The following is a 22,298-nucleotide window of genomic DNA, read 5'->3' on the forward strand; positions in this document are numbered from 1 at the left end:
TTTTTTTTTGTACGCGATCAATAACTTCTTATCTATAAAGTATTCGTGTGGAAGCGTAATATAGAATCACATGCTTTTTTCGACTAAAACATTATTGAAATTCAATAAAATCGTGTTTTTGACTATGGCTTTTACAAAATCGAGATTTTCTTCCCGCATGAACTTGTCTGTTTTGCCAAAATTGTAAAAGACTACTAGCAAATAAGTTTCTTAAAAACTTTCTCAAAATATTAACATATTTTGTCAAAACTAGTGTACCATAAATCTGATATCGGCTCAAAAATGTCTACACAAAAGGTACTAAATCATTCGCGGGTGTACTACGGTACTGACCAGGTTGAAAAAGTATTGAAAAAAGTACTATAGTACTGCATTTTCCATCCCTGCCATTTAGGCGTACCAAATAATGACAACTTTTTATATACTTTTTCAGCGCTTGGAGGAACTTCAACACGTCTGCGTTTGGACGAATGGGTGATACCGGCAGATGTGGAAGCACCTACGTCAATGGTTTGTTGTTCCTTTTCATTTGGTATGTCCACTGTAACGTACTCTCTGGTGGCTAAATTCAATTCTTCTACTTCGTAAACCTCAGCACAAATCACTTCGACACCGGTCTTTTGTAAAACATTTTATTAGTTTCTTAAATCTATAAAATAATATGCTACATGTGCTAACCTTTTGTTTGAATAATTGCTGCTAATTCATCGCCAGTTATTACTCGATTCGACATTTTTCCCACTACAAATTACACTTTTATTATACCCTCCACCATAGGATGGGGGTATATTAACTTTGTCATTCCGTTTGTAACACATCGAAATATTGCTCTAAGACCCCATAAAGTATATATATTCTGGGTCGTGGTGAAATTCTGAGTCGATCTGAGCATGTTCGTTCGTCCGAAATCACGCTAACTTCCGAACGAAACAAGCTATCGACTTCAAACTTGGCACAAGTAGTTGTTATTGATGTAGGTCGGATGGTATTGCAATGTGCCATATCGGTCCACTTTTATATGTAGCCCCCATATAAACGGACCCCCAAATTTGGCTTGCGATTGCTCTAAGAGAAGCAAATTTCATCCGATCCGGCTGAAATTTGATACATAGTGTTAGTATATGGTCTCTAACAACCATGCAAAAATTGGTCCACATCGGTCCATAATTACATATAGCCCCCATATAAAACGATCCCCCGATTTGGCTTGCGGAGCCTCTAAGAGAAGCAAATTTCATCCGATCCGGCTGAAATTTGGTACGTGGTGGTAGTATATGATATTTAAAAACCATGCCAAAAGTGGTCCATATCAGTCCATAATCATATATAGCCCCCATATAAATCGATCTCGAGATTTGGTTTTGGAGCCTCTTGGAGGAGCAAATTTCATCCGAGTCAGTTGAAATTTGGTACATTGTGCTAGTATATGGCCGTTAACAACCATGTCTAACTAGGTCCATATCGGTCTATAGTTATATATAGAAAACGATGTTAAGAAGTTTTAAGATATCACAACCCAAGTAATTGGATTGTGGGTGACAGTCTTTCGTAGAAGTTTCTACGCAATTCATGGTGGAGGGTACATAAGATTCGGCCTGGCCGAACTTACGGCCGTATATACTTTTTTAAATTAAATTTCACCTTTTCTGCTAGTTGATTCTTACGATCGCAATAGAAACCAAAACACTTGTTCACTTACTTCTTTTTCTATAATACCGTTACGAATTTCAGCTCTTTCTGTCATAAACGTTAATATTTGACATTTTACATTCTTAACATAGAAGAATAACAGAACAAACTGATTAATATAATCTAGAAGCAACCGCCAAAAAGAATAAAGCTAACGAAAATCATAAACAAAACTTAGAACACAAAATGCTAAATAGTGCCCAGTGTTCGATTAATCGAACACTCGCATATATCAATAGATTGTTCGTAGATATCTAACATTTTTCACAACTTAACGATTATTACAAATAATTTAAACAATTTTATAGAAAACTTCATCATTAATTTTTGAAATTTTGTGGATTTTGGTAGAATTAACTGCCGGGCAATATTAGAACAAAAAATAAGATTTTTAAAACGGTGCCAAAAGGCTTAAAATATCCAACTGGACTTGAAAAAAAAATTGATTCGTATAGCTGAGGTATTAAAATTCAACCTAGAGTGAATTAATATTTGTTATAGTGTCAAAAACACTACGAAAAAATCGAGGAAAATGTATTAAAATAGTGTTCGAAAAATCGAACGTTGGGTCAATATGGGTTAAAAGCACTACAACGTTTTCAAAATAAGGCCTTGAAGCTTGTATATAACTTGCCTTTGAGATACTCTTCATATGATTTGTACAAGTATAAAGCTAAAAATGTAATTCCGGTATATGGATTATATAAGCAAGGATTATTGCTCTACATGTTCAAAGCAATGAATGGAGTCGGTGGAAGAACGAACATTTTTCAAAGAACAATTATGAGTAGTGGACGAAATACAAGGCAGTCAAATGATATAAAAACAGTAAGATGTCGGTTAGAAGTAACGAAGCAAAGAATTCGATATGCTGGGCCGAGTCGCTACAATACTTTACCTCACAGTCTGAAGAATATTTCAGGAATATCTACTTTTAAAGATAAATTGAAAAAGTATATTAGAGAAAATCTAGAAGAATTTTTGTGAATTTGAATATTCAGATAATTAATAAATAATAGTTGAGCTTTAGTTAGTTGTCAGATTAGCCTCTATAAGCCTATAAGGCGCTGGGGCAATAAATTGTTAACATTGTATTGAATTATCATGAATAAATAATATTTAAAAAAAAAAAAAATGGGAAATGTATCGGACGCTTAAAATATGACTTTCGCCTTATGACTAGCCCATGTAACATGTATTCTTTGGAGCCAAATTTTGCTCTACTTGCGGATCCAAATAGAACATTTTCATTAGTTTTTTGGCAAAGCTTTTTTGAGAGATCGGTCTATGCACAAAACTTGTACTTCTAGATTTCTAGTTTTACGAAGAATCGGATTAAAATTTTGGTGTCTACACTGAAAAAAAATATTTACGTGATATTAAATTTTACGAAGCGGAATTTACAAAATATTGAGAAAAATTTTTTTAAAATAATTAAATTTTAATTAAAATACAGTTTATAATGTTTGCTTCAAAAATATTTTCATTAAATTTAGGACACACATTTTGTACTTTTTTTTTGAGTGTACATGTCCAAGAATTCAAATTGGGAAATCAGTCTATGTGGGGTCTATACAAAAACGTGGAGCGTTATGAACCAAATTCGTGAACCTCAAGTACATCTAGATTTCCAAATTCTCGAAAATCGCGTACGGAGTCAATATACCCAAGAAACCAAATCGGGGAGTATCAAAACTTGGATTGTTAACTTCTTCAAACCTGAACTTCTTGCAGACAAATAAAGAATCTGTGCCAAATTTTAGAATGATAAATCCATTATTTTAAGTTGTGTCGGATCCAACGCGATCAAATAATTTTAACGGTCAAACGTTCATGCAATATTGAATGTATGCTGGTCACTCAATCTCACATGACGATCTGGCGTCATGTGAGACAACACCAATGGTTTCCGGACCAACATCGGATTTTGTACTACACTGAAAAAAATATTGTCGTGAGGTCAAAGATTTCATGTCTTTAAAATACGAATGCAAATTTTGATTAGCATAGAAGATGCATTTCTCTAATATAAAGTTTTTCCTTGTCCAAAAGTCGATAAACTTTTCAATGAAGTCGTATTGTCCTTATGATTAAGTGATTTGACTTAAAAATGGGTATCTTAACATGAAAGAAAAAATTTATAGGCTAAGGTCAACTTTGTAGATCTAAATTTTCGATATCATATCACATCCGTCAAATGTGTTGGGTGCTATATATAAAGGTTTGTCCCAAATACATACATTTAAATATCACTCGATTTGGACAGAATTTGATAGACTTTTACAAAATCTATAGACTCAAAATTTAAGTTGGCTAATGCACTAGGGTGGAACACAATTTTAGTAAAAAACAAGTAAGGAAAGTCTAAAGTCAGGCGGGGCCGACTATATTATACCCTGCACCACTTTGTAGATCTAAATGTTCGATACCATATCACATCTGTCAAATGTGTTGGGTGCTATATATAAAGGTTTGTCCCAAATACATACATTTAAATATCACTCGATTTGGACAGAATTTGATAGACTTTTACAAAATCTATAGACTTAAAATTTAAGTCGGCTACTGCACTAGGGTGGAACAAAAATTTGGTAAACAAATATGGGAAACATATAAATCTGAAGCAATTTTAAGGAAATTTCGCAAAAGTTTATTTATGATTTATCGCTCGATATATATGTATTAGAAGTTTAAGAAAATTAGGGTCATTTTTTCAACTATTCGACTAAGCAGTGGCGATTTTACAAGGAAAATGTTGGTATTTTGACCATTTTTGTCGAAATCAGAAAAACATATATATGGGAGCTATATCTAAATCTGAACCGATTTCAACCAAATTTGGCACGCATAGCAACAATGCTAATTCTACTCCCTGTGCAAAATTTCAACTAAATCGGAGCAAAAAATTAGCCTCTGTGGTCATATGAGTGTAAATCGGGCGAAAGCTATATATGGGAGCTATATCTAAATCTGAACCGATTTCAACCAAATTTGGCACGCATAGCTACAATGCTCATTCTACTCCCTGTGCAAAATTTCAACTAAATCGGAGCAAAAGATTTGCCTCTGTGGACAAAGGAGTGTAAATCGGGCGAAAGCTATATATGGGAGCTATATCTAAATCTGAACCGATTTGGATGATATTTTGCAAGTTTTTCGAGACTCATAAAATATTGCAATGTACGGAATTTGAGGAAGATCGGTTGATATACACGCCAATTATGACCAGATCGGTGAAAATATATATGGCAGCTATATCTAAATCTGAACCGATTTTTACCAAAATCAATAGGGATCGTCTTTGAGCCGAAACAGGACCCCATACCAAATTTTAGGACAATCGGACTAAAACTGCGAGCTGTACTTTGCACACAAAAATACATCAACAGACAGACAGACGGGCAGACAGACAGACAAACGGACATCGCTAAATCGACTCAGAATTTAATTCTAAGCCTATCCGTATACTAAAAGGTTGGTCTATGATTACTCCTTCTTGGCGTTACATACAAATTCACAAACTATAATAAGTTTGTACCACAGTAGTGGTGAAGGGTATACATATGGGTATTTCGGCCAGTTTTACCTAAATCGGAAAAACATATATATGGCAGCTATATCTAAATCTGAACCGATTTTTTCCAAAATCAATAGCGATTGTCTTTGAGCCAAAGAAGAACTCTGTGCCAAATTTGAGGACGATCGGACTTAAACTGCGAACTGTACTTTGTGCACAAAATTACATATACAGACAGACGGACGGACAGACAGACGGACATGGCTAAATCGACTCAGTATTTAATTCTAAGACGATCGGCATACTAAACGATAGGTATCAGACTTTTCCTTCTTGGCGTTACATACAAATTCACAAACTTATTATACCCTGTACCACAGTAGTGGTGAAGGGTATAAATATGGGAATCATTTAAATCTGAAGCAATTGTAAGGAAACTTCGCAAAAGTTTATTTATGATTTATCGCTCGATATATATGTATTATAAGTTTGGGAAAATTAGAGTCATTTTTACAACTTTTCTACTAAGCAGTGGCGGTTTAACAAAAAAAAATTTGGTATTTTGACCATTTTTGTCGAAATCAGAAAAACATATATGGGACTATATCTAAATCTGAACCGATTTCAATCAAATTTGGCACACATGACTATACTACTAATTGTACTCCTAGTGTAAAATTTCAACCAAATTGGGCCAAAACTCTGGCTTTTAGGACCATATTAGTCCATATCGGGCGAAAGATATATATGGGAGCTATATCTAAATCTGAATCGATTTCAATCAAATTTTGCACACTTGACTATACTACTAATTGTACTCCTAGTGCAAAATTTCAACCAAATTCGGCCAAAAATCTGGCTTCTGGGGTCATATAACTCTATATCGGGCGAAAGATATATATGGGAGCTATATCTAAATCTGAACCGATTTCAATCAAATTTTGCACACTTGACTATACGACTATGTGTTATGTTTGTACAAAATGTTCGTATACAATCTAATGCATGTACTGTAAATTATAGGAGTTCGAGTCTTGTTGTGCAGGAACCAAACTCAATAAATAAATAAAAAATAAATAAATAAAAAAAAAAAAATTCAAGCAAATCGGCATAAAACTCTGGCTGCTGGGTCCATATTAGTGCATATCGGGCGAAAGATATATATGGGAGCTATATCTAAATCTGAACCGATCTGAAATCAATAGAGTTCTATTCTGACCTAAATTAGGAACATGTGCCAAATTGTAAGGCGATTGGGCTTAAATTGCGACCTAGACTTTGATCACAAAAATGTGTTCACAGACAGACGGACGGACGGACGGACAGACGGACATGGTTATATCGACTCAGGGACCCACCCTGAGCATTATTGCCAAAGACACCATGTGTCTATCTCGTCTCCTTCTGGGTGTTACAAACATATGCACTAACTTATAATACCCTGTTCCACAGTGTGGCGCAGGGTATAAAAATCGGTCAAATATAAGATATATTTTTCAACACTTTATTTTAAAGACGTTTTTTACTTGAAACATAACATAATTTTTACTGGAAGTCGAGTTTTAATTTGGAAAATAAAGTTGTCGTTAACTGGTTTTTAAAAGCCTTTGATAGCATATGAAGAAAAAAAGCTTAAAAGCGAAAAATTAAAATTTTCTTCCTAGAAGAAAGTCCACAAAACCCAAATTTAAAAGAGAATTGTGTCTTAAAAGTATCCTTACTTTTGTTCTCCGCTTCTTTGGTTTGGAATCAATACCAAAATTTTTAAAGTAAAGACAAAATCTTTGGAACCGGACATGGTTTTTTTCAGTGTACCTCCACGAAATTCGTCTTGGAGTGGACTACATCACCGGTTGAATTCACTCACCATGTCATCGTAAACACTGATCCTTCACGGAGCTTCGTCGCCAAAAATTATTTAAGTTCATCGATGCACTCTTTGTTGTTGAGTTAATCCACGTCGACGGCATCGCTTGAAGGATCTTAACTTTTAGTAGACTCCCACATCGCGATGTGATGACAATCCATCGAAGAAGGTTAGTGCTTCGTAAAATCCAACGAACGCCTACTCTAATACAACATGAAATAAAATGAAGAATATATAGGTGATCTGGGCATACATACCTTACTCATTTAGCACTGGAGTGGGATCCCCAGGGAAGAAGAAGAGGATGTCAAAAATCTACATGGCTCAGATCAATAACGCAAGAATCCAATGGATATTTTATACAATGTATCTTTGTGAATAGGCTAAATTTTGATACAAAATGTAAATAAACAGCCATAATAAATAATGTCCAAAAATGTCAACCTGTGTTACAGTACTTTTTCCCAGTTATTAATATGGTCATTACAACTCTACGATATAGGATGATTCCCATCACCATATGCTATATTGTGATCATACTCCTCGACTTCCAAGTACCGAGGTGATCTCTAGTCTTATTATCCTTCAGATCTGGCCTTATTATCCTTCAGATGCTATAAAAATTTACAACTTTTCTTTTGCAACCTAATACTCCCATTGGGAACACCTAGTCCAACATAAATAAACTGGTATATTTCCCTGAGTGCATATTTAGTCTTTATTTTAGCTTCTTTGCTTCACATAGCTAGTTAGTCCTACATCTACATTGGATGAAGCAATAAAACCATGAATACTATCCAGCCTAGAAGCAATGGAGCTCAAAGGACAAATAACAACTAATAAAGTGTTTTTCACTTTTACTCTTACCTGACTACACTTTTCCGGTTCTTTTTGCGTTGGCTACTTCTATTTATGAGTATTTGTTTTTGCCCTCAATAGCCTGAATTTCAGTAGGCGAAGGGTAGGTGAAAAAAAAAACAAGATGGCATTACAAATGGAAGCAAAATAAAGAGGTCACTGTGGTTTCTGTGTGAACTATTCAGATGGAATTTATATCGACTAGCATAGAGGACAAAAATTACTTATGAATCCGTTCATTGGATTAATTGCATACATGTGAGGATGTTTACTTTAAATCGAAAAATGTAATTAAAGTGTTCATGGATTGAGAGAGAGAGAGAGAGAGAGAGTGAGAGAGAAAGAGATTATGTGTATGTTATCCTTTCCTATACCATGAACCACTCATGTAGAAGTTGGTTATTTCCGCAGATGATGTTGTTATTGGAATTTAAAAAGTCAAAAGTTCAAAATTTAAAAGTTTTTTTTTTAATTAATTAAAATCCTATATCTTTAAAAATTAATAAAACAAAGTTCAAGTGTTTTTCATAAAGAACCTTACAGATGGTTGCAGAGTTGATGTTATTTTGGATTTATGGAAGCCCTTTATTTTAGGCTTGCACTTGTTCTGAATAGTCTGGCCATTTTAATACCACAGGTGGTGAACTTCTCACTTAACAATAGCAGTTATTCTACTGTGTGTAGCTTAATGACAACATACAGGATGCTTACTTACTTGCTTCTCTTTAAATAAAACGATTGTGAGCTACATCTAAATCAAAACCGATTTCAACTAAAGTGAACATGCATATCCAGAAGGTTTCAAGTAAATCGGAGTAAAACTTTGGTGCGCTATATCTAAATTTGAACAGATTACTATCAAATGTGGTGCACTTTACGACATTTTCAGTTGTACTCTTTTTGGAAAATTTAAAGCAAATTATGGAAATCCGTATAGGTACAAATCGGGCGAATCATATATCTGGGAGCTATATCTAAATCTGAACCGAATTCTTCCAAAATCAATAGGGTTGTATTATGACCCAAAATATAAACCAGTACTAAATTTGAACCAAATTGAACCAAAACTGCGACCTAGACTTTGATTACAACAATGGCTTCACAGACTGACGGATAGACGGACAGAGGTAGATCGACTCCACCGTGGTATAATGGTTAGCATGCCCGCCATGCATACACAAGGTCGTGGGTTCGATTCATGCTTCGACCGAACACCAAAAAGTTTTTCAGCGGTGGATTATCCCACCTCAGTAATGCTGGTGACATTTCTGAGGGTTTCAATGCTTCTCTAAGTGGTTTCACTGCAATGTGGAACGCCTTTCGGACTCGGCTATAGAAAGGAGGTCCCTTGTCATTGAGCTTAACATGGAATCGGGCAGCACTCAGTGATAAGAGAGAAGTTCACCAATGTGGTATCACAATGGACTGAATAGTCTAAGTGAGCCTGATACCTCGGGCTGCCACCTAAACCTAACCTAACCTAGATCGACTCAAGAGTCAGCCCAGAGCAATATTACCAAAGGCACCTTGTGTCTATCTCGTCTCCTTCTGGGTGTTGAAAGCACGGTTGCCACTCGAGCCATAAATAATCTTCCAAAATTTAGAGAAAGTATTACAAAAAAAAAAAACTGCCAAAAAAATCTTATTTTGTCAAAATTTTATTTATATAGAAAATTTTGCCAACATTTTATTTCTATAGAAAATTTTGTTCAAATATTATTTTATAGAAAATTTTCTCAAAATGGTATTTCTATAGAAAATTTTGTCAAAATTTTATTACTATAGAAAATTTTGTCAATATTTTATTCCTATAGAATATTTTGCCAATTTTTATACCCTCCATCATAGGATGGGGGTATATTAACTTTGTCATTCCGTTTGTAACACATCGAAATATTGCTCTAAGACCCCATAAAGTATATATATTCTGGGTCGTGGTGAAATTCTGAGTCGATCTAAGCATGTTCGTCCGTCCGTCCGTCCGTCTGTTGAAATCACGCTAACTTCCGAACGAAACAAGCTATCGACTTGAAACTTGGCACAAGTAGTTGTTATCGGTGTAGGTCGGACGGTATTGAAAATGGGCCATATCGGTCCACTTTTACGTATAGCCCCCATATAAAGGGACCCTAAGATTTGGCTTGTGGAGCCTCTAACAGAAGCATATTTCATCCGATCCGGCTGAAATTTGGTATATGGTGTTGGTATATGGTCTCTAACAACCATGCAAAAATTGGTCCACATCGGTTCTTAATTATATATAGCCCCCATATAAACCGATCCCCAGATTTGGCTTGCGGAGCCTAAAAGAGAAGAAAATTTCATCCGATCCGGCTGAAATTTGGTACATGATGTTGGTATATGGTCTAACAACTCTAACAACCATGCAAAAATTGGTCCATATTGGTCTTTAATTATATATTGCCCCCGTATAAACCGATCCCCAGATTTGGTTTGTGGAGCCTCTAAGAGAAGCATATTTCATCCGATACGGCTGAAATTTGGTACATGGTGTTAGTATATGGTCTCTAACTATCATGCAAAAATTGGTCCACATCGGTCGATAATTATATATAGCCCCCATAAAAACCGATCCCCAGATTTGGCTTGCGGAGCCTCAAAGAGAAGAAAATTTCATCCGATCCGGTTGTAATTTGGAACATGTTGTTAGTATATGATCTTTAACAACTGTGCCAGAATTGGTCCATATCGGTCCATAATTATATATAGCCCCCATATAAAACATTCTCCACATTTGACCTCCGGAGCCTCTTGGAGGAGCAAAATTCATACGATCCGGTTCAAATTAGGCACGTGGTGTTAGTATATGGTCGCTAACAACCATACCAAAATTGGTCCAATCACACAAAAATTGGTCCATATCGGTTCATAATCATGGTTGCCACTAGAGCCAAAAGTAATCTACCAAAATTTTATTTCTATAGAAAATTTTGTTAAAATTTTATTTCTATAGAAAATTTTGTCAAAGTTTTATGTCTACTTTGTCAAACTGAATTATATACGTATTGGATCGATCTTTTTTGATTTAATATATACCACGTATGGACTTACATACAATTTAGAAGATGGTGTTAGGAGGTTTTAAGATACCTTGCCATCGGCAAGCGTTACCGCAACTTAAGTAATTCGATTGTGGATGGCAGTGTTTAGATGAAGTTTCTACGCAATCCATGATGGAGGATACATAAGCTTCGGCCTAGCCGAACTTACGGCCTTATATACTTGTTTTTTCTATAGAAAATTTTTTCAAAATTGTATTTCTATAGAAAATTGTGTCAAAATTGTATTTCTATAGAAAATTGTGTCGAAAATTATTTCTATACAATTTTTTTGTCAAAATTTTATTTCTATATAAACTTGTGTCAAAAATTTATTTCTATAGAAAATTGTGTCAAAATATTATTTCTATAAAAAATTGTGTCAGAATTTTATTTCTATAGAAAATTGTGTCGAAATTTTTTATATATAAAAAATTTTGTCAAAATTTTATTTCTATAGAAAATTTTGTTGAAATTTTTTATCTATAGAAGATTTTGTCAAAATTTTATTTCTATAAAAAATTTTGTCAAAATTTTATTTCCATAGAAAATTTTGTCAAAATTTTATTCCCATAGAAAATTTTGTCGAAATTTTTTATATATAAAAAATTTTGTCAAAATATTTTTTCTATACATTTTGTCGAAATTTTTTATCTATGGAAGATTTTGTCGAAATTTTTTATCAGTAGAAAATTTTTTCAAAATTTTATTTTATAGAGAATTTTGTCGAAATTTTTGATACATAAAAAATTTTGTCAAAATTTTATTTCTATAGAAAATTTTGTCGAAATTTTTTATTAGTATAACATTCCTATAGAATATTTTGTCAAAATTTTTTTTCTATAGAAAATCTTATCAAAATTATATTTCTATAGAAAATTTTTTCAAAATTGTATTTCTATAGAAAATTGTGTCAAAATTGTATTTCTTTAGAAAATTGTGTCAAAAATTACTTCTATAGAATATTTTGTCAAAATTTTATTTCTATAGAAAATTGTGTCAAAATTGTATTTCTATAAAAAATTTTGTCAAAATTTTATATTCATAAAAAATTTTGTCAAAATTTTATTTCTATAGAAAATTTTTTATATATAAAAAATTTTGTCGGAATTTTTTATCAGTAGAAAATTTTGTCAAAATTGTATTTCTATAGAAAATTTTTTCGAAATTTTTTATATATAAAAAATTTTGTCAAAATTTTATTTCTTTCTTTTTGTCAAAAGTTTATGTCTGCAGAAAATTATGTGAAAATTTATTTCTACAGGAAATTTAGTCAAAATTTATTTCTATAGACAATTTTGTCTAAATTTTATTTCTAAATAAAATTTTGTCAAAATTTTATTTCTATATAAAATTTTGTCAAAATTTTATATTTATATATAAAAAATGTTGTCAAAATTTATTTACATAGAAAATTTATCAAAATTTATTTATATAGAAAATTTATCAAAATTTATTTCTAAAGTGTGTAAAAATAATGTGTTTGTTGCGAGTATATTAACGTGATATACTTGGTTACAAGCACGTATGTATCAAAACAAGTGGTGAACATAGCCGAACAATGTTTATATGTTGTGACAGTGGGCCAAATTTGAAATCCTTTAGAATTAGATCTGATCCGATATTACCATTTTTCGGATCTGACCAGATCTGCCTACGTATAATATCATGTCTAATCAGATATGGCAGGAGATCTAATAATATGTGGTCAGAACCATCAATTTTTATACGGGTTCTATTATTTTTGAAAATAATAAAATAATTGCTGGTAAAATTTTTAAAATAATTTCAATGATTTCTCCATGTAAAAGGAATCGATTTACATAATTATTCAAATATAAAGTAAATATTAAGTATCCAACTAATTACTGTAATTATTACTAAAATGAAAAAAAAAATAATAATTGTTCTATTAAAGGAGAAGAACTATCTTGTAAACCTAAATTTGCTCATGTTGACATTAGTTTAAGTTTTTAAATAATAAATAGCGAGTTATAAAAAATTAAACGAAGAGATCTTCCTGTGTAGTTAAAGTAATGTAAACTTTTGGGAGGACATTTTTGGATGTACATAAAAATTTGTAATGATTACTAGATTAATACAAGCCAAATTTGTAATGACACGATTGGTGAATTGAGCTGGTAATGTTCTTGAAGTAAAAGTCGCCACATATACAGTATTCAATATATTTTCTGTTTCTTTTTTTTAATAATATTTGTGTTACTAATATATTCGAAAAAGTTGTCTTTATTTTTTCAAATGACTCTTACATGATTTCCCTTAACTCGCCTATATTAGCCCATGGTGGTCATAAGAATTTACAATCCTTTTTTATGGTTTTATAGAGCCAAAAATAAAAATATATTTCATTTCGCATGCAGTAAAACAAAGAAAGTTCATTGTCTCTAAACTACAATTTGGTCAATTCAAGGAATCCACAGTGCAATAAAAACTGAGATGTACTTCAGTGGTAACTTGACCCCCATAGCCTGTCCTGGCAACACGAAACTATTGTGTCGTGTATCAAAACCAAAGCGAACGTCAAGCAGTGTTCGTCCTGTGACCAGGAGCCGCCTATACAGCCTACACTTTCCAGAGTAAAATCAACAATAAAATGAACGCAAATAACAGCAGCAGCAACAACAACAGTAGCGAAAAGTAAACAAATAAACAAACAAACAAAACAATAAACATTTCACGGCAGGATATTGCTGTGAAATGGTTAAACTTTTCCACCAACAACAATGGTCCTCAATATGAGCCATAAGCGTTTGAATGGTATACAACAACAACAACAGCGCACCATCAATGTTGGAGCAAAAAAAAAAACAAGAAGGCAGAAAAACAGAATACTCACAGTACGAGTATTATAACTTCAATTGAAGCTCGTCATTTTGGGGGTAATAGCTAAAACACTTTGGCTGGAGCCAGTCTATTATTATTTTTTGTGGATCTTGTCCACTGCCAGTGTATACAGCTTCTCCACGGTAAAATGAAACAAGCCTTTCATCTATGGGAAGAATGAAATTAAATTTTATACAAAACTACTATTTCATATAAGGCCAGTAACACGTTTTTTGTTTAGAAAGCCAATAAACAATTCATAAGGGAGAGCATTATTGACGAATACAATACAAGCTTGCTCGTACATTAAGGGTTACGAGTTCAATCTTGAAGTTGGAAAAATTATTATTATTTTTATTGTTTTCAAAACTTATTATTTTCAAAACTTACTTAAAATCATATTGTTCAGAAAATCCATTACTATGTGCGTCAGCCATATAAAAATTTTTATCTGCAAGGTGCGAAAAATTTGCCAATAACGTATGTACACGGATGAAAAAGATTGTTTTTCATATGTTTGGCTATAAACATTATATGTTTGGAACACAAATTTTTAAACACAATATTTTTGAGTGCAAGCATATAATGTAGAGGTGTGCGCGTGACACGAAACTGTCTTGACACGCGTGATTCACGCGTGAATCACGTGACTCGTGAACAAAATCTGAAGAAACTTTCGTGAATGTGCGTGAATGGGACTAAAAATAATATGTCGTGCGTGAGCGTGCATGAGAAATAAAATCGGTTCGTGAATGTGCGTGAATAAAATTTCTGCAAAATCACGCTCACGAAAAAAAACAAGATTTAATTCTATCTGATATGATAACTGAATTCTATTTAGCTGTCGAACTATATCCTATTTATTACTTTAGTTACCTTTCCTCTTTCCCGGTTGGAAAATGTCGTGAGGCTCGTGAATTTGTCGTGAGTCACGTTAATTGTCGTGAATCGTGCGTGAGTGTGCGTGAGTACCGGTTTACATTTCGTGAACGTGCGTGAGTGTGAGTGGCTACCAAACATATCGTGCATGAGCGTGCGTGAACAAACATTTTGCTTCGTGAATGTGCGTGAGTGTGAATGAAATTTCACTCACGCGCACACCTCTAATATAATGTTCATAAACTAGCATAACATGTTTGGGACATATATGTTAATATGTTAGAACATATTATGTTTGGGACATAAAATGTTTGTAAATATAATATGCTTGGATGCAAACATATATTAGTTTAGAAATAGCCTATAAACATATATGTGTTTAGTTGCTTGGAGCGCTATTTAACAGGGAGTGATATTGAATTAAGTTGGTGGTTGTTGCTTGTTATTACAAAATTAACATTTTATTTTTCCTTGGGCAATTGATCAGCTACTTCTTTGATCCTTACAAACTGTGTGGTCCGCTGTTCGAATCCCCGTCCGGCAAAAGCTAAAATTAAAAAAATCATAAAATTGAATAATTTCTTCTACAATGTTTGTATTACAGAAAAAGGTGCTAAGAACTAAAAAATCTCGTGGAAGTGAGAAAGATGTCGGGGAATATACAATTGGGCAGAAACAAAATTTTGAGCATTCAGGTCGAAAACCTGTGTTGTTAGCACCTATATAACCTGTTTATTTTCATAAGAATTTTTTTTAAGCATATAATATTTTTGGGTGCAAAATGCTTCCAAACATATTATATGGTCACATAATAACATATTGTTTTTTGGAAGACAACATTATTGAATTTGGATGCAAAAATACAAAGTGTTTGGAACTTAGACTACCCAAACATATATTGTTTAGACCAATATGCTTTCAAACATATTATATATTGGTAGAGATCAAACATATAAATGTTTGGGCAATACCCAAAAATGTATATGCTTGAAGCAAAATATGTTTGGGAGTATATGTTACAGAAGCGATTTTTTGTAAGAGTGTAGGTTCAACGTCCATTGTGCCACAGGAATATTATACATTCCACCATAGGATGATACCCCTCATTTCTCATTCCGTTTGTAGCACATGCAAATATTGCTGTAAGACCCCATAAAGTATATATTCGGAGTCGTGGTGAAATTCTAAGTCGATCTAAACATGTCCGTCCATCCGTCCGTATGTTCAAATCACGCTAACTTCCGAACGAAACAAGCTATCGACTTGAAACTTGGTACAAGTAGTTGCTATTGATGTAGGTCGGATGGTATTGCAAATGGGCCATATCGGTTCACTTTTAACTATAGCCCCCATATAAACGAGCCCCCAGATTTGGCTTGCGGAGCCTCAAAGAGAAGCAAATTTCATCCGATCCGGCTGAAATTTGGTACATGGTGTTACTATATGGTCTCTAACAACCATGCAAAAATTGGTCCATATCGGTCCATAATTATATATAGGTCCCATATAAACCGATTCCCACATTTGGCTTTCGGAGCCTCTAAGAGAAGCAAATTTCATCCGATCCGGCTGAAAGTTGGTACGTGGTGTTAGCATATGGTCTCTAACAACCATGCAAAAATTGGTCCATATCGGTTCATAATTATACATAGCCCCTCTTCAAGGAGCAAAATTCATCCGATCAGGTTATAATTTGCTACGTGGTGTTAGTATATGACCTCTAACACCTATGCAAAAATTGGTCCATATGGGTCCATAAATATAAAGGGTGGTTAAATTGTAAGGGCCGATGTTGAATGTGAACCACACCTAAACGCCAAGTTTTTTTCTGAATTTTATTTGACATTTCTCTATTTCAGACTTACTCAATTTGAACCATGTAGAGTTACACAATCCAACAACGTGTTAAAGTTATCCAGACTTATTATGATGTGGATGATCAATTTTCGAAGAAAATCATCTTCAGAGATGAGGCACATTTTCACCTCAGTGGATTCGTCAATAAACAGAATTGCCGCATTTAGGCGAATGAGAATCCAAGAGTGATTGTCGAAAAACCAATGCACCCACGAAGAGTGGACTGTTTGGTGCGGTTTATGGGATGGCGGCATTATCGGGCCGTATTTTTTTCCAAAATGAGGCCAATCAGGCAGTTACTGTGAATGGTGTTCGCTATCGTGAGATGATAACGAACTTTTTATGGCCCGAATTGGAAGATATGGATGTGGACGATATGTGGTTTCAGCAGGACGGTGCCACTTGCCACACAGCTAACGAAACAATGGCTCTTATGCGCAACAAATTCAATGGCCGTGTTATCTCACGTAATGGCGATGTCAATTGGCCGCCAAGATTATGTGATTTGACACCGATGGACTTTTTTCTTTGGGGTTATTTGAAAGAAAAGGTGTACGTCGATAAGCCAGCAACAATTCAAGAGCTAAGGATGAGATAATTCGGCACATTAACGGCATAGAACCTCCATTATGCCTCAGCGTTATCGGAAATTTGGACTATCGGATGAAGGTGTGCCACCGAGTTCGCGGCGCCCATTTGGCCGATATTTTGTTCCATACATAATTGAGTGATACCAATATATCATAATAAAATAAAATTACAATAATTTCCTAAATAGTTTGTGTTTTATTCAAAATCAACATCGACCCTTGAAATTGTAACCACCCTTTATATGTAGCCCCCATATAAACCGATCCCCATATTTGGCTTGCGGAGCCTCAAAGCGAAGCAAATTTCATCCGACCCGGCTGAGATTTGGTGCATGATGTTGATATAAGGTCTCTAACAACCATGCAAACATTGGAATATATCGGTCCATAATTATATATAGCCCCCATATAAACCGATCCTCAGATATTGCTTGTGCATCCTCTTGGAGGAGTAAATTTCATCAGATCCCGTTGAAATTTGGTACGTGGTGTTAATATATGGCCGGTAACAATCATGCCAAAATTGGTCCGTATCGATCTATATTATATATAGCCCCCAAATAAACCTATCCCCAATCACAGAAAAATCACGATTGCCGCTCGAGCCAAAAATAATCTACCAAAATTTTATTGCCATAGAAAATGTTGTCAAAATTCTTTATTTCTATAGAAAATTTTGTCAACATTTTATGTCTTTAGGATTTTGACACATCAGCTCAAACAACGGCATTTGTGAGTACTCGAAACATCGATTTTGTGGGTCATCCCCAGTCCATGTAGTCTTGTCTTGGCACCAAATGATAGATCAATGCATATGTCAGAATTACCTCAATCAGAGTGGAAAAAGTGTTTCGACAATTGGTTCAAACGAATCCAAATGGTATAGATTTTAATGAGGAATATTTTGAAAAACAATAAAACGATTTTGGACGATTAATGTTTGTGTATTTTTTCCTCTAATCCCTAAAGGCATTCCTCGTATTCTTAGCAAAATTGCACTCAAATTATAATTAAAGCTATCGGAAAGGATCCATGAAATACGTATTTAGTTCAATCTTTACTTTGGGTTTATTTTTAACTTTTCGTAAAGGAATCTCTTCTTGAAGAATTGAGTACAAGAGTGGGAGGAAACAGTCAACAATGGGCGTTGTGAGTAAAATGACCCGTTTAATATTAACAATACCAAAAAAATGGCCAACAATAATGGCCATAGTTATAGGTATAAAAAAACTCGAACTTTTGAATGGAGAATATAGGATAAAGATTTTTTTCTTTGGAGGGGAAGGAAAATAAAACGGTTAGAAAACAAAATGAAAGGCGTTGTAATTTGTTTTATTTTATTGCTACGGAACACGGTCAAATCAAGTTAACAACCCCACCATAGAAAACGCAGCAATAGTAACTGAAACCCCCCAAAAAAAAAAAAACAAATTAAGGCGATCTGCTTGGGCGTCTAGCCACAACAGCAATAAATGGGAAGAAAGGGGAGAGAAAAAATTCAACAAAAAACTCTGAATGCCATCAAATTGTCGTCTAATAAACGATGGCTTTGTTATACAAGACCATTATGATTATTAGTTTCAAATTAGTGGTTAAGAATTCCAAATTCGAAGAAGTAGAAAACAGAAAGGGGAACATTTTGAATGGGTGGTCCCAAGAATTTGTTTCTTTTTTTCCTGCCAAATGTGGAAACTGCATAACCACAATAACCGCTGGCATAGCAGCGTTACTAACAACTATTGACCGCATATCCATAGCCACAAACGTAATAGGTAGGCAACGATAATCTTAACAGCGATATAGAACCTCATAATGAAAGTTGTTGAAAGCCTTATTATGTTTTTCGTTTTGCCATTATTGTTTGTGGAATCTTAGATTTCTTTCTACACAGTGGTTAAATACATTTAGACACGATCAAACAAACCAGCATTTGGTGTTTGTCAAGCGTTACTAGGGGAAGGTTAGGGAAATAGAGAACTTCAATGTTTAGAGTAACGGAAAATTATGATGGTGGTTTAAAAAGAATAAAAGAAGACAGATGTTAATTATATAATAGAAACTTATTCTCATTTTCCTTTAAGCCACAACAAAACTATCTCCAAAATTAAAATTGTACAAAAACAAGTAAGGAAAGTCTAAATTCGAACCGACTATATTATACCCCAGCAAAAAAAAATTGGTAGTTGTTCCACAAATATTTCTTTTAAAGTCTATCCCAGAATTCGACAAAAAATTTGAAACTCTAATTCCCAACAGTGAGGCATGGTGTACACCGAACCCGGGGAATAAAAGATATATAGATTTATACACTGATGGCTCCAAATTGGATGGCCAAGTGGGTTTCGGAGTATATTCTAAAGATCTGGAACTTCGAATAGCGAAAAGATTACCTGATCACTGTAGTGTTTTTCAGGCTGAAATATTAGCAATAAGAGAAGTGGTGAATTGGCTGAGAAGTAATGCTCCAAGCAATATTGGCATTAATATATACTCAGACAGTCAACCTGCAATAAAATCCTTGGACTCTGTGTTCCTCAACTCGAAAACGGCCATCGACTGCTGCAAATCTCTCAATGAGATGGCTGAGCAGCACATTATTCACCTAATATGGGTGCCTGGTCACAGGAACATACCGGGGAACTGCGAAGCAGATGAGCTAGCAAGGCTAGGTTAGGTTAGGTTAGGGTTGTAACGACACCAAGCAAATATGGCCCCATTTAAACTTAAACCACACACTAGATATGCTAGCGTTCTCAAGACGTCAGATATCACTTCTGATATCTGCTATAACGGGTCGCTGCCTGATAGGCGAATTTGGAAAAAAACTATTGGTGCAAAGTATAATTACTATTGTATGAGCTGTCATGACGTGGAGGAAAAAGAATCAATTAAACACCTCTTGTGTGAGTGTCCTGCATTTTGTGTAAAGCGCAAGCAACTTTTAGGAGCATATAGCTGTCATCCACAATCGAATTAGTTGGGTTGCGGTAACACTTGCCGATGGCAAGCTATCTTAAAACTTCATAACACCGTAATATATACCACATAGTCCATACGTGGTATATATTAAACTAAAAAAGGCATATTAAATACGTATTTTGACAAAATAAAATTTTAACAACATTTTCTATGGAAGTAAAATTTGGAACAAATTTTCTATATAGAAATAAAATTTTTACAAAATTTTCTATAGAAATAACATTTTGACAATATTTTCTATAAAAATAAAATTGTGGTAGGTTATTTTTTGCTCGAGTGGCAACCATGATTATGAACCGATAAGGACCAATTTTGTGTGATTGGGGATCGCCTATATATATAACTATAGACCGATATGGACCAATTTTGGCATGGTTATTGGCAGCCTTATACTAACACCACTTTGCAAATTTCAACTGGATCGGATGAATTTTGCTCCTCCCAGAGGCTCCGGAGATCAAATCTGGGTTTATATGGGGGCTATATATAATTATGGACCGATATGGACCAATTTTGGCATGGTTGTTAGAGACAATATACTAACACCACGGACCAAATTTCAATCGGATCGGATGACTTTTGCTCCTCTAAGAGGCTCCGGAGGTCAAATCTGGGCATCGGTTTATATGGGGGCTATATATAATTATAGGCCGATGTGGACCAATTTTTGCATGGTCATTAGAGACCATATACCAACACCATGTACCAAATTTCAGCCGGATAGGATGAAATTTGCTTTTCTTAGAGACTCCGCAAGCCAAATCGGGAGATCGGTTTATATGGGGGCTATACGTAAAAGTGGACCGATGTGGACCAATTTTTGCATGGTTGTTAGATACCATATACTTACACCCTGTACCAAATTTCAGCCGGATCGGATGAAATTTGCTTCTCTTAGAGCAATCGCAAGCCAAATTTGGGGGTCCGTTTATATGGGGGCTATACGTAAAAGTGGACCGATATGGCCCATTTGCAATACCATCCGACCTACATCAATAACAACAACTTGTGCCAAGTTTCAAGTCGATAGCTTCTTTCGTTCGGAAGTTAGCGTGATTTCAACAGACGGACGGACGGACATGCTTAGATCGACTAAGAATTTCACCACGACCCACAATATATATACTTTATGGGGTCTTCGAGCAATATTTCGATGTGTTACAAACGGAATGACAAAGTTAATATACCCCCATCCTATGGTGGAGGGTATAAAAAAGAAATGAATATATAAATAGAAAAGTAGAGATAAATAACAATTATAAAATGAATAAATGAAACTATAGTTGTTGTACATTTGAATAATGATCAAATAAACGTTTTTAAAATTCATTCTATATCTAAATCTGAACCGATTTCTAAGAAATTTTGCAGGCTTGAAGGGTGATAAAAAAGATTACTTTGTGCCAAATTTGACGACGATCGCTTTGTAAATAAATGCAACGTGACACCATTTGTCGATACATATATATGACATCTACATCTAAATTTGATCCGATTTCATGACTTATTATGTATATATGACTTATCGGTCGTCATTTTTTTGAAGTTTTTGCAGTAGCGAGTTTACAAGTAAAATGTGGTTATTTTTACCATATATGCTTAAATCGGAAGATCATATATATGGCGTTTTATCTAAATCTAAGTCGATTTTGAACAAAGTTTCGGGCGAAGGATATACATATATGGAAGCTATATCTAAATATAAACCAATGTCATCAACATTTTGTATACATAGTAAGAATGTTAGTTCTATTCCCTTTGCAAATTTCAAGTAAATCTGAGTAAACATTTTGCCTCTATGGTGATATGAGTGGAAATCGAGCAAAAGATGTATTTAGTAGCTATGTCATAATCTGAACCCATTTCTATCCGATTAGCGACATTATTGATTATACTCCTAGTGCAAAATTTAAAGCAAATCAAGGTAAAGCTTTGGCTTTTGGGGTCATGTATGTGAATACTGTGATTAACAAAATGTCTTCACATACAGACGGACATGGCTTGAACGAATCAGGCGTAGAGGTGTGCGCGTGACACGAAATTGTCGTGACACACGGTCACGCATCAATATCATGAGTTTGCGTGGGCGTGATCAAACTAACAAATTTCGTACGTGAGCATGTGTGACGAAAAAAAATTCTCTGGATTTTAAATTTAAA

This window comes from Haematobia irritans, chromosome 3 (assembly GCF_050003625.1).
Source record: "Haematobia irritans isolate KBUSLIRL chromosome 3, ASM5000362v1, whole genome shotgun sequence".
Classification (NCBI taxonomy): domain Eukaryota; kingdom Metazoa; phylum Arthropoda; class Insecta; order Diptera; family Muscidae; genus Haematobia; species Haematobia irritans.